This window comes from Rhineura floridana, chromosome 8, assembly GCF_030035675.1.
Source record: "Rhineura floridana isolate rRhiFlo1 chromosome 8, rRhiFlo1.hap2, whole genome shotgun sequence".
NCBI classification, from domain to species: Eukaryota; Metazoa; Chordata; class Lepidosauria; order Squamata; family Rhineuridae; genus Rhineura; species Rhineura floridana.
Window position 1 is genome coordinate 425,318 of NC_084487.1, and position 12,114 is coordinate 437,431.

General features: G+C 48.8%; 1 protein-coding gene across 10 annotated transcripts in view; it reads right to left on the reverse strand.

Annotated features, from left to right (window-relative positions):
• The window catches only part of PPP6R2 (protein phosphatase 6 regulatory subunit 2), a 118,385-nt gene that overhangs the window by 106,063 nt on the left and 208 nt on the right, over nt 1-12,114 (reverse strand). For 7 of the 10 annotated variants that reach the window (XM_061637928.1, XM_061637933.1, XM_061637932.1 and 4 more), the window contains exon 1: nt 11,759-11,894. The exons of 2 other annotated variants lie outside the window; for them this stretch is intronic. The gene's annotated coding sequence lies outside the window, so the exon portion shown is untranslated. Of the gene's footprint in view, nt 1-11,758; nt 11,895-11,941; nt 12,078-12,114 lie in introns of those variants that run through there. One more of the 10 variants, XM_061637926.1, reaches the window with a different exon arrangement.

The window sequence follows — 12,114 nt, forward strand, 5'->3', positions numbered from 1 at the left end:
TGTGGTCCCTGCCAACAGCAGAGTCGCCACAACGGGGTTGCAGCAATAGCATGTGGTGGTTCTTCCCCCCTCACAGGAGATGAAAGTGGCAAGCAATGTCCACAGCTTCTCACATTTGCAAAAGTTCAGCAGAGAAGCCAAGCTATTTCCTCTCTCCAGCCCTGCTAGCCAGACCCACAGCTTTTTTCCCCACTGGAGGCACTCCTAAGCTAGGAAGCAGCAGGGATTTCTCTCTGCCTTGCCTGCCCGATGTTAGTCCTCTGGCTGCTGACATTTCCCAGGTATAAGTGCCAAACTCTGTACAAGGAAAGTCACACAGATAAAGTTAGGAAAGAACTTAGGAAGTCCCAATGCAAAGGAAGTTGTAGATAAAAGGCAAGATGGCGTCTGGCTGACAACCTTATATCTGCCGGCTCTTCGAGAGGTGATATATTCTCTCTAATTTGCTGACTAGCAAGGTATTATTATTAATACTATACAACCCTATGTTCTCTTTTTTGCTGCCCTCATTAATTCTGGGAGTTTCTGCTACAGACGCTGAGTCCGTGGGGGAGAGAACTACTAGATGAGATAAAGCTGTAATTTATACTAGGACTGAATTAGCTGCTCATTTAAGAGGCAGAGAAACTCGTACTCTTTATTTTTTATTTTTTATTCTCCGGTGCCACAGAAATAAGAACAAGAAGGAAGAAGAAGAAGAAAAGGAAGAGCTCTTTTTCTTTAATTTCCTCTAATTTCGATCTCAGTTAAAGGGGAAGTGTTACACTATGGTACTCACTAGACTGGACTATAAAAAACAAGGACTGACCCCTTTGGAGCTGACACTTCCAGCTAAGAAACCAAAATCAAAACAAGTAAAGATCACTAACTTTTTCTCCCCAAAAGAGCAAATAAGATTAACTGGGATGACAGAAGATCTGAGTTCTGTACCAAGTCCTGTACCAAGTATTATTAATAACCCTTCAAATACCCCTTTAAGACAAGATGTAACAAATGATCTTCAAGCAAGTACCCCCTTGGACTGGACGCTGGATCTTAAGGGAGCCTTACAATTAGATGCTCTCATACTTTCTTCTCCTGATTTGGCAAGTGAACTAGCAGAAGCTGGTAATTTAATTCAAAATGGACTACACCATCTATCGGAAGACAACTTGTTGAGTATATCGAAAAACTTTCCTACAACACAGGCGAGAGCGTCTCAAGAAACATTTGGCTCCCTAGACTGCTCTCTTCAACCTGTCTCGGATTCACCTGACCCTTTGATCCCTCAAGATGAGAAATCTCTGATCAACCTGGCAGACAATTTCCCTACTGAATGGCGGCTATTTATGTTAGCCAAGGACACTGACCATATTAAGAACTTCCTGACAGCGACCAACAAACTCTTAACTACATTGGTGGAAACCTGTAGTAAACACTTTTTTCCACCTTGCTCTGTATCACAGGGCATTCAAACACAGGCAAGCCCAATGACAGTTAAACATTCAGGAAAGTCAAACCGGAGAAGAACTGGATCATCAAGGACTTCCTTGCGAAGGAACAAAGGTAATACCATCAAATTGAACAAGAATATCAAACATCCGAAGTTCCATCGTTATAGAAAAATGAATTTTAATAAATTGTTTAAGGCGCTAGGAGCTTCTTCTTCTTCAAAGAAGATTGAGAAAACACACCCTGTGCCACAGTCCATCCATGGAGAGGACGTTGCAGCTGCTTCCCTTAGAGAGGATGACAATGCCCCTTTTTTGCCTTCCTCACCTTTGCCAATTGCTACTCCATCGCAACAACAAATTTCTGATCTGCGAACTCTTTGGCCTTCTACCCCTAGCGATGTTGTACCGGAGCAGATACAAACTACTGCTTTAGCATGGCAATTAACTCTTAAACCTCAGAAGCTGGTGTTACTGAATTACCCCAAGCCTTGGGGGCATATTGTTCAAAAAGACCGTAAAATTAATCTTTTGAGAACTCTTGAACGTGTTTTGCCTGGTTTCTTTTTTCTTAAAGACATAGTTCATATAGAATATCTTTACTATAATTTAACCACAGCTCATGCTGTAGTATCTTTTAATTCTCGTGAAAAAGCTGGATTGCTACTTCAAAATAAATGGTTCATGCAATCGCTTGATATAGAAGTAACGAGATTTTTTGAAAATACAGCTCCTGTACAGCCCCTTATTAGCAGCTTCTGTAAGACCATTCAGCGACCATTAACAACACCAGAGCCAACTTTTGTTCGGGACTTAATTGAGTTGGATTCTACACACGATCTTCCTTATCCTCTGCCCCCTCAATTTCAGTCATCGATTCCCTGGAGTGATAAATATGGAGGGGATTTTTGCGCTTTGAACTTGGCTTCACCTGTAACCAGTGATCATATTAACATTCTGCCCACAGCAAACACCAACCCTAGCCTCTCTAATATCGTCCAGGTCTCCGACGGGAAGGATTATTCAGCGCTAATTCCTCCTATGACACCATTATCCAGCTTACCATCTTACTGGTTTGATATGAGGCACGTGGAAAATAATGAAGTAGACTCTCTTCAAACGACTCATACCTATAAGGGTCCTTCTTCAAACTTTAAACAAACATATCCATCAAATATATGTTGTCCCGACCCCAGTCTAGAGTACAATGCATCTTTGCCAGATGAATTCTCGATGATTTTTAATAACTCCTTTTTGCCGGACTCAATATTTCCACGATCTGTCTCAATGACACAACTGGCAAAACCTTGACTTAAAGTAATCCCTGAGTACAACGGAGGACGATCATCCATAGGGATAAATGAGGAAATAGTGGAGGGGATCCAGGGGGCGGCCATCGATGTTCTGAAGGGTCGGGGGAGACACGGCCCAGGGAGACAACTACTTAATCGAACCAAGAGGGAACCCAACAGAACATTGGTAACCCTCAAGCTGTCCTCCCATTCAGATAACCTGGATAGCCTTGGTGACAATCCCCCCGGGTTAAAAATGCTGCTTGTAAACGCCAGGTCAGTGAATGGTAAAACTAGTGCCATCCAGGAATTGATTCTGGATGAACACGCTGACCTGGCGTGTATTACAGAGACCTGGTTGGATGAGGCTGGGGGGGGGGTTAATCTCTCCCAGCTCTGTCCTCCTGGGTTCTCTGTATATCAGCAGGCTAGACCCGGAGGTCGGGGAGGAGGAGTCGCAGTGGTCTTTCGAGATACCATTCACCTGGCCAGGTATCCTCTCCCACAGTCCTCAGGATTCGAATGCGTTTATTTGAAGTTGGGTGCCCGGGACAGAATAGGAATTCTGTTGGTGTACCGCCCACCCCGCTGCCCAACTGTCTCCCTTCCTGAGCTAACCGGGATAATCTCGGAGTTGGTATTGGAGTCCCCTAGGCTTGTAGTATTGGGCGACTTCAATATCCATGCCGATGTTGCCCTTTCTGGAGTGGCTCAGGATTTCATGGCCTCCATGGCAACCATGGGTCTGTCCCAAGTAATATCAGGCCCCACTCATGCCGCTGGTCATACCTTGGACCTTGTCTTCTGTGTTGGACGGGATATTTGTGATTTGGGGGTGGAGGAACTCTCATGAGTTCCGTTGTCATGGACAGACCACTACCTGGTCAGGTTTAGACTTACTGGGACTCAGAACCTATGCAGGGGTGGGGGACCGATTAAAATGGTCCGCCCCAGGAGACTGATGGATCCAGATGGTTTCCTGACGGCTCTTGGGGACTTTCCTGTCACCTCGGCAGGTGATTCTGTCGAAGCCTTGGCCGACCTCTGGAATGAGGAAACGACCAGGGCGGTAGACACAATCACTCCTAAGTGTCTCCTTCCGCGGATCGGAGCTAAATCTGCCCCTTGGTTTACTGGAGAGCTGACGGCGATGAAACGCGAAAGAAGGAGACTAGAGCGACGTTGGCGGAAAACTCTGAGCGAATCTGACCGAAAACGGGCTAGAAGCTATTTAAAGACCTATTCCGCAGCAATGCGGGCTCAGAAGAAATCTTTCTTCTCCGCCACCATTGCATCTGCTAACTCTCGTCCTGCGGAACTGTTCTGAGTGGTCAAGAGTCTTTTAAGTTCTGACCCACATGAATATGATGCTGACCACTCAACAGCCCGCTGTCACGAGTTTGCTCGATATTTTGCAGATAAAGTCGCTCAGATTCGCTCTGACTTAGACGCCAAAATTAATACAGTCTCTGTGGATGTAACTTCGGCCTCTACTTGTATAATTAGAATGGATTCCTTTCAACTTGTTCAACCCGAGGATGTGGACAAAATCCTTGGAGAGGCGCATCCTACCACCTGTATGTTAGATCCTTGCCCATCCTGGCTTATAAAAAATGCCAGAAAGGGACTGGTCGAGTGGGTCAAGGAAGTGATCAACGCCTCTCTACAACAGGGCAGATTACCACCCTGTCTAAAGGAAGCTGTAATAAGACCTTTGCTGAAAAAATCCTCCCTTGACCCCACATTATTAGGTAACTATCGTCCAGTCTCCAATATTCCTTTTTTGGGCAAGATAATAGAACGAGTGGTAACCGCCCAGCTCCAGAGATTTTTGGATGAGACGGATTATCTAGATCCATTTCAATCTGGTTTCAGGCCCGGCTATGGGACTGAGACGGCTTTGGTCGCCTTGGTGGATGACCTACGCAGGGAACTGGACAGGGTGTGTGTGTCCCTGTTGGTTCTACTGGACCTCTCAGCCGCTTTCGATACCATCGACCATGGTATCCTCCTGGGTCGCCTCGCTGGGATGGGACTTGGAGGCATGGTGCTACGGTGGCTCCGATTCTTCCTAGAGGTGCGAACCCAGAAGGTGGTTATGGGGGATACCTGCTCAACCCCTTGGCCATTGACCTATGGGGTCCCCCAGGGTTCAGTCCTGTCCCCCATACTATTTAATATCTACATGAAACCGCTGGAAGAGGTTATCCCGAGTTTTGGGGTTCGGTGTCACCAATATGCGGATGACACCCAACTCTATTCCTCCTTTCCACCTAATGAAACCAAGGAAGCCGTCCAGGTCCTAAACCGCTGTCTGGTATCAGTGATGGACTGGATGGGGACGAACAAGTTGAAACTAAATCCTGACAAGACAGAGGTGCTCCTTGTCAGTCGGAGGGCGGATCAGGGAATAGGGATTCAACTTGTGCTGGATGGGATTACACTCCCCCTGAAATCTCAAGTTCGCAGCTTGGGAGTACTCCTGGACTCGACTTTGAGCTTGGAGGCGCAGGTCTCTGCTGTGTCTGGGAGTGCCTTCGCTCAATTAAGATTAGTGCGCCAGCTGCGCTCGTTCCTTGACCTGTCAGACTTGACTATGGTAACACATGCCTTAGTTACATCCCGATTAGACTACTGTAACGTGCTCTACGTAGGGCTGCCCTTGAAGACTGCTCGGAAACTTAAATTGGTACAAAGAGCGGCAGCCAGAATGTTAACTGGAGCTGGGTTCAAAGAACATACTACTCCTTTGCTATACCAGCTCCACTGGCTGCCAATCTGTTTCCGGGCACAATTCAAAGTGCTGGTATTGACCTATAAAGCCTTATACGGCTTAGGTCCAGGCTATCTGTTAGACCGTGTCTCCCTCTATGAACCTGTCTGGATTTTAAGATCATCCGGTGAGGCCCTCCTTACTATTCCATCTTTCTCGCAAGTTCTTCTTGCTGAGACACAGAATAGGGCCTTTTCGATGGCTGCCCCTAGATTGTGGAATTCCCTCCCTAGCGAGGTTCGGTTGGCTTCCTCGCTATCATCCTTTCGCACCCAGGTGAAGACTGTTTTATTTAGGTGGGCTTTTAACTGAAAATGTTATAGTTTTAATCTATTTTGATTTAATCTATTTTTAATTGTTTTTAACATGTATATTGGTTGTTCTGATTGTTTATTGTTTTAATTGTGAGCTGCCCTGAGTTCCTCGGAAGAAGGGCGGGGTATAAGTATTTTAAATAAATAAATAAATAAATAGAATGGAAGGAAAGGAAACTGAAGAAAAATAAACTTCAGCTTTTCAACTGGAAAATGGTGAAAATGGGGTTATAAGGGGTTATAAGGGGTTATACGGTCTTTCAGGTATCCTGGTCCCAAGTTGTATAGGACTTTGTACACAAAAACTAGAACCTTGAACTTGGCCCAATAGCAAATGGGCAGCCAGTGCAATTATATCAGCAGTGGGGTGACATGTCAGCAATACCCTGTCCCAGTGGGCAGTCTCACCGCTTCATTTTGCACCAGCTGCAGCTTCCGGACCAACCTCAAGGGCAGCCCCACATAGAGCACATTACAGTGATCCAGCCTGGACGTTACCAGTGCATGGACAACAGTGGTCATCCTGTTCTGGATGGGGTTACACTCCCCCTGAAGAAACAGGTTCGTAGTTTGGGGGTTCTTTTCGATCCTTCCTTGTCACTTGAGGCTCAGGTAGCCTCGGTGGCTCGGAATGCGTTCTACCATCTTCGATTGGTAGCCCAACTACGCCCCTCGGTGACGACCTCGCCTCAGTTGTTCACGCTCTAGTGACCTCTAGACTGGATTACTGTAATACACTCTACGTGGCCCGTTTGCACTGGTTGCCGATTTGTTTCCAGGCCAGATTCAAGGTGCTGGTATTGACCTATAAAGCCTTACACGGTGTGGGTCCGAAATACCTGATGGAACGCCTCTCCCGCTATGAACCTACCCGTGTACTTCGTTCAACATCTAAGGCCCTCCTCCGAGTACCGACTCATCGAGAAGCTCGGAGGGTAATGACAAGATCTAGGGCCTTTTCAGTGGTGGCCCCCAAATTGTGGAACAGTCTCCCCGAGGAGGTATGCCTGGCGCCTACGTTGTTATCCTTTCGGCGCCAGGCTAAAACCTTCCTATTCTCCCAGGCATTTTAATTCATTTGTATGTATTTTAATGTTTTACTTACCTTAATATTAGGTAGTGCTATTATGTATTTTGTATTTTATATCTTCCGATTTTTGTTGATTATTGTTATTATTGTATGTTGTACACCGCCCAGGGAGCCATTGGCTAAGGGCGGTTTATAAATGAAATTAAATAAATAAATAAAATAAATCCCAGTCCAGAAATGGCCGCAACTGTCTTATCAGCTGAAGCTGGTAAAAGGCACTCCTAGCCACTGAGGTCACCTGGGCCTCTAGCAACAAAGATGGATCCAGGAGCACCCCCAGACTACGGACCTGCTCTTTCAGAGGGAGTATGGCCCATCCAAAGCAGGCAACTAACCAATTATCCGAACTCGGGAACCACCACCCCACAGAGCCTCCGTCTTGCTAGGATTCAGATTCAGTTTATTGGCCCTCATCCAACCCACTACCGAGTCCAGGCACCAGTCCAGGGCTTGCACAGCTTCTCCCAATTCAGATGTTATGGAGAAATAGAGCTGGGTATCATCAGCATACTGCTGACACCTCAACCCAAATCTCCTGATGACCGCTCCAAGGGCTTCATATAGATGAAATAGCATGGGGGACAGGATGGTACCATGCAGCACCCCACAGCACAACTGCCGGGGGACGAAAGACAATCACCCAATGCTCTTCTCTGAAAACGGCCCTGGAGATAGGATCGGAACCACTGTAAAACAGTGCCTCTGATACCCATCTCACCAAGTTGGCCCAGAAGGATACCATGGTCAATGGTATCAAATGCCACTGAGAGATCAACTAAGAATTCTGGGCTCCTCCAACACCACAGCCAAGATGGCCTCCACCAGCTCAGTCAGAGAAGCTGCTGGACAGCAGGGTGGACGGTACACCGGCAGCAGCCCTAGTTTCCTGTCTCCTTGGCCCAACACAAGGGGCAGGCCCTCACAGCCAGCTCCAAAACAGAGTGGTTTCCTGGCGACAGAGATGGAAGTTCTGTAGACCACAGCAACTCCTCCGCCGCCATCCCTGCAGCCTGTGCTGATGTTGCACTGAGTATCCAGGTGGGCAAAGCTGGGTCAGATCAACTCCTGCCAGCTCACCCACCCAGGTCTTGGTAATGCACACCAAATTGGCATTTTCATCCACGATCAAATCATGGATGAGTGTGGTCTTACTATGTAACGATCTGGTGTTAAACAGCAACACACAAGCCAGTGGGCACAGCAGATGAGCAAGAAGGAACCCGTCCAAGAGGAGAGTTTAAAAATCCATTACTCACAGCAGTTAACCATATCCACCATAAGTGTGGGTGAATAAAACTACATTGAGGTGGTGCTGAGAGCTCATCAAGGATGTAGCTGTCCGTACCAGTAGGGAAAGGAAGTTCCACACCCAGGGTGGCACAACTGAGGCAGCCCTAGAACCTAAGAGCAGCCCTGCTGAATCAGGCTATAGGCCCATCTAGTCCAGCACCCTGTTCTCACAGTGGCCAAACAGGTGTCCATCATGGGAAGCCCACAAGCAGGATCTGAGTGCAACAGCACTCTCCCCTCCTGCAGTTCCCAGCAAATGGTATTCAGAAGAATTATACCACTGACACTAGAGGCAGAAGATAGCCATCATGGCTAGTAGCGAATGACAGCCTCATCCTCCAGGAATTGTCTAAAATTATTTTAAAGCCATCTAAGTAGGTGACCATTGCTACATTTTGCGAGAAGCATAAACACTTTATATCCATCTTCTCCATATCATGCGGTAGTTTATACACCTCTATCACATTCCTCCTTATATTCAATTTTTCTAAATTAACCTGTAACCTTTGCACATACGGGAGACGATCCAAGCAGGACATGAGCGCAACAGCACTTGGAAGAACATAAGGAGAGCCTGCTGGGTCAGGCCAGTGGCCCATCTAGTCCAGCATCCTGTTCAGACAGGGGCCAACCAGAAGCCACAGTGGGAAGCCCGCAAACAGGACCAGAGCACAACAGCAGCACTCTCCCGCCCCACAGTTCCCGGTGTTCAGAAACACACTGCCTCAGACAGTGCAGGCAGAACACAGACGGCTCCTTCATGAGTGTGTCTGTTCCCCTTTTAAAGGCATCAGCTTGGCAGCCATCGCTACTGATCACGGAAACAAAGTCAATCATTTAATTATGTGTTGAGAGCCACTGTGGTGCAGTGGTTAAGGAGCTGGACTACGACCTGGGAGAGCAGGGTTCAGATCCCCACACAGCCACGAAGCTCACTGGGTGACCTTGGGCCTGTCACTGCCTCTCAGCCTCAGAGGGAGGCAATGGGAAACCCCCTCTGAATACTCCTTACCATGAAAACCCTATTTACAGGGTCGCCATAAGTTGGGATCGACTTGAAGGCAGTCCAAATAAACAAACAATTATGTGTTATATGAAAAAGTCCTTTTGTCTGTCCTGAATCTTACAATGTGCAGCTTCACTGGATGTCCAGGAATTCAAGCATTATGAGAGAGGGAGAAAAACATTCATCCACTTTCTCCACACCATGCACAATTTTATACACCTGTATCGCGTTCCCCCTCCTTACTCTTTTGTTTCCAAACCAAAAAAAACCTAACGCTGCAACCTTTCCTCGTAAGTAGTGCTATAGCCCCATGATCACTTTGGTTGCCATTTTCTGAATCTTTTCCAGCTTTAAAATAGTAGTAGCTTTTATTGGTTTCCAAAAAATAACTCAAAGCGACTTACAAGAACAAATAATTAAAAACAGATATAAAACCAGAACAAAAACAGCCTAAAATACTCACAATATCATCCATAAAAGGGCAATTCCAACTCAACTCCACCCAAAAATATACAGAAAATTAAGCTCCAAGGGGTTGGGTGAATAACAATGTTTTGATTGCTGTGTAAAAACAGGTGTGCCTCCCTGCGGAGAGCATTCTACAAATGGATAGCCCCACTGAGAAGCGCATCACCCCTCCACCCCTCCCTCAGAGGGAGCATACAGCGAAGGGCCTCAAATGATGAACACAGGGTTCAGGCTGGTTCATGTGGGGAGAGGCGGTCCTTGAGGTCCTGGCGTCCTGGGCTGTGTAAAGCTGGATAGATCAGAACCAGCACTTTGAATTGGCTCCAGAAACTAACTGGTAGCCCGTGCCACTGTGCTAGGGTTGGTGTTATGGGTTCAGACCGTCTTGCCCTGGCCAGCGATCTGGCCAGCTGCAGTTCTGAACCGTCTTCAAAGGCAGCCCCACGTACAACACATTGCAGTAGTCTAACCTAGAGGTTACCAAAGCATAAACAACAGCGCTTAGGCTATCCCTGTGCAGACATCAGCCGAAGTTGATGGAAGGCACTTCGCATAGTGGATCCAGAAGTGCCCCCAAGCAATACAATGTCCTTTTCAAGATGGGGTTAACAGAACCATACAGGCCATTTCAACTGCAGTATTCCAGCCCACCACAGATTTGTAACAGCATTACGGTATTGGCAGTTTTAGTTCCAGTCACTTCCCTAATCATCCCTGACATGAAATTTGCCTTTTTCCCAGCCACCATACATTATTTATTTATTTATTTTATTTTCATTTCTAGACCGCCCATAGCTAATAGCTCTCTGGGCGGTGTACAAAACAAGTCTACATTGAGTCTACATCATCTTCCATTGAGATAGGGTCCTTTATTTCTATCTCACCTTCCCACATAGCAAGCCACAGGTGCCAGGGGAACCACAAACAGGACCTGCCCCGCTGATCTCAAGGCCTGGAGATGTTGGCAATGGCAAAGGAATTCTCTCAGAGTCCTGACAACCAAGTTGTTCACCTTAAGTTGGGCCCCAACAATGAAGAGGCAACCAGTGCAGACCCTGCAAAACAGGGGCCATGCGACTACACACTGAGGTGTGCGGCAGCACTCCAGGATAGCATTCTGTACTAGCTGCACTTTCCAGACTGCCTTCAACAGCAGCCCCACATGTAGAGTGCACTACAACAGATGAGTTACCAGAGGTTACCAGAGCATGCTGGGGAACCACCTGTGAGGGGGAGAGGGAAGAATGCTCTTGGCAACAGAAGGCCACCTGGACCTCTAAGGACAAAGACGGATCACGCAGCACCCCCAGACGACACATCTGCTCCTTGAAGTGAGCATGATGCCATCCAGAACAGGTCGGCTACCAAGTTTCCAGGCACAAGAAAGTTTTTCTCCAATTTTTCTGCCTGCCTCCTGCGCCTTCAGGTCTCTCAGCTGTAGTTGCTGAATCGGTGCTTGTTGGTGGTAAGGAGCTGGGTGAGGGTCACTACCATGAATCCCCATACCCAGCCCCTTACCACCTCCAAGCACCAATTCAGCAACCACAGCTGAGAGACCTGAAGGCGGAGGGAGCGGGAAGAAAAATCGGAGAAAAACTTTTTAAGGCCTTTTTTTTTCTGAGAAGAATGTGGAAGAGGGAATCCCCGTTTCCCCCCTGGGCTTTCTTCACATCTCCAACGCAAGGGCACCTAGCCCCAATGACACCGCGTGGCTGCTTAGGGCAAATGCCATCCCAGCACGCGGACCCCTTCGCAGGACCCTCCGCTCAAGCTTCCCCGGCCGAAGCCCCTGGAGACGGCCATCACAAGCGCGGCCAGGCCCCGGGCTGCCCAGCAGGAGGCCAGCCGCAAATCAAAGGGCGGTCTAACGGGGGGGGGGAGCAAAAGCCCCTCCCCCAAAGCAAGTCATCAGCCCGAGCGGGCCAGGAGCGGCCCTCGGGCCACCATGAGGAGAACCCACACACACACCCGGCCGGGACGACGAGGCCGGCCGAGGGACGCGGCGGATGCGCCGGGGGCGCCACCGCTCGCAGAAGGGCGCCCGGCTACCCTCGCGGGGTCCTGTCTCGGCCGCCGCGGCCTCGCTTCACCTCACCTGCGGCGAGGGGTTTCCGGGGCGGGCGGCTGGGGTCTCCTCCTCGCCGCCGAGGCGGGACTGGCTGCTCGGCGCCGCTCCTGCTGCGGCCGCTCGAGCTCCAAAATGGCGGCGCCGAAAGAGCGAGAGGTGGGGGAGGGGGGCCGGGCGCGCATGCGCAGCAAGGCGGCGGCTCCAGCCTACCTCCCAGGGCGGTTGTGGAGTGGGGAGCCGGTTCCGCCCCCGGCCCGCACTGTTGCCGAGGCTCGCAGGTCCGCTGGCGCCGTTTCCGTGAGGCTGCCCCGAGGAACACCCACACAATCTCCCAGGCCCCAAGCCGGGAGGAAGGGAAGAAAGAAGTGGGGGCCTCCCTCACG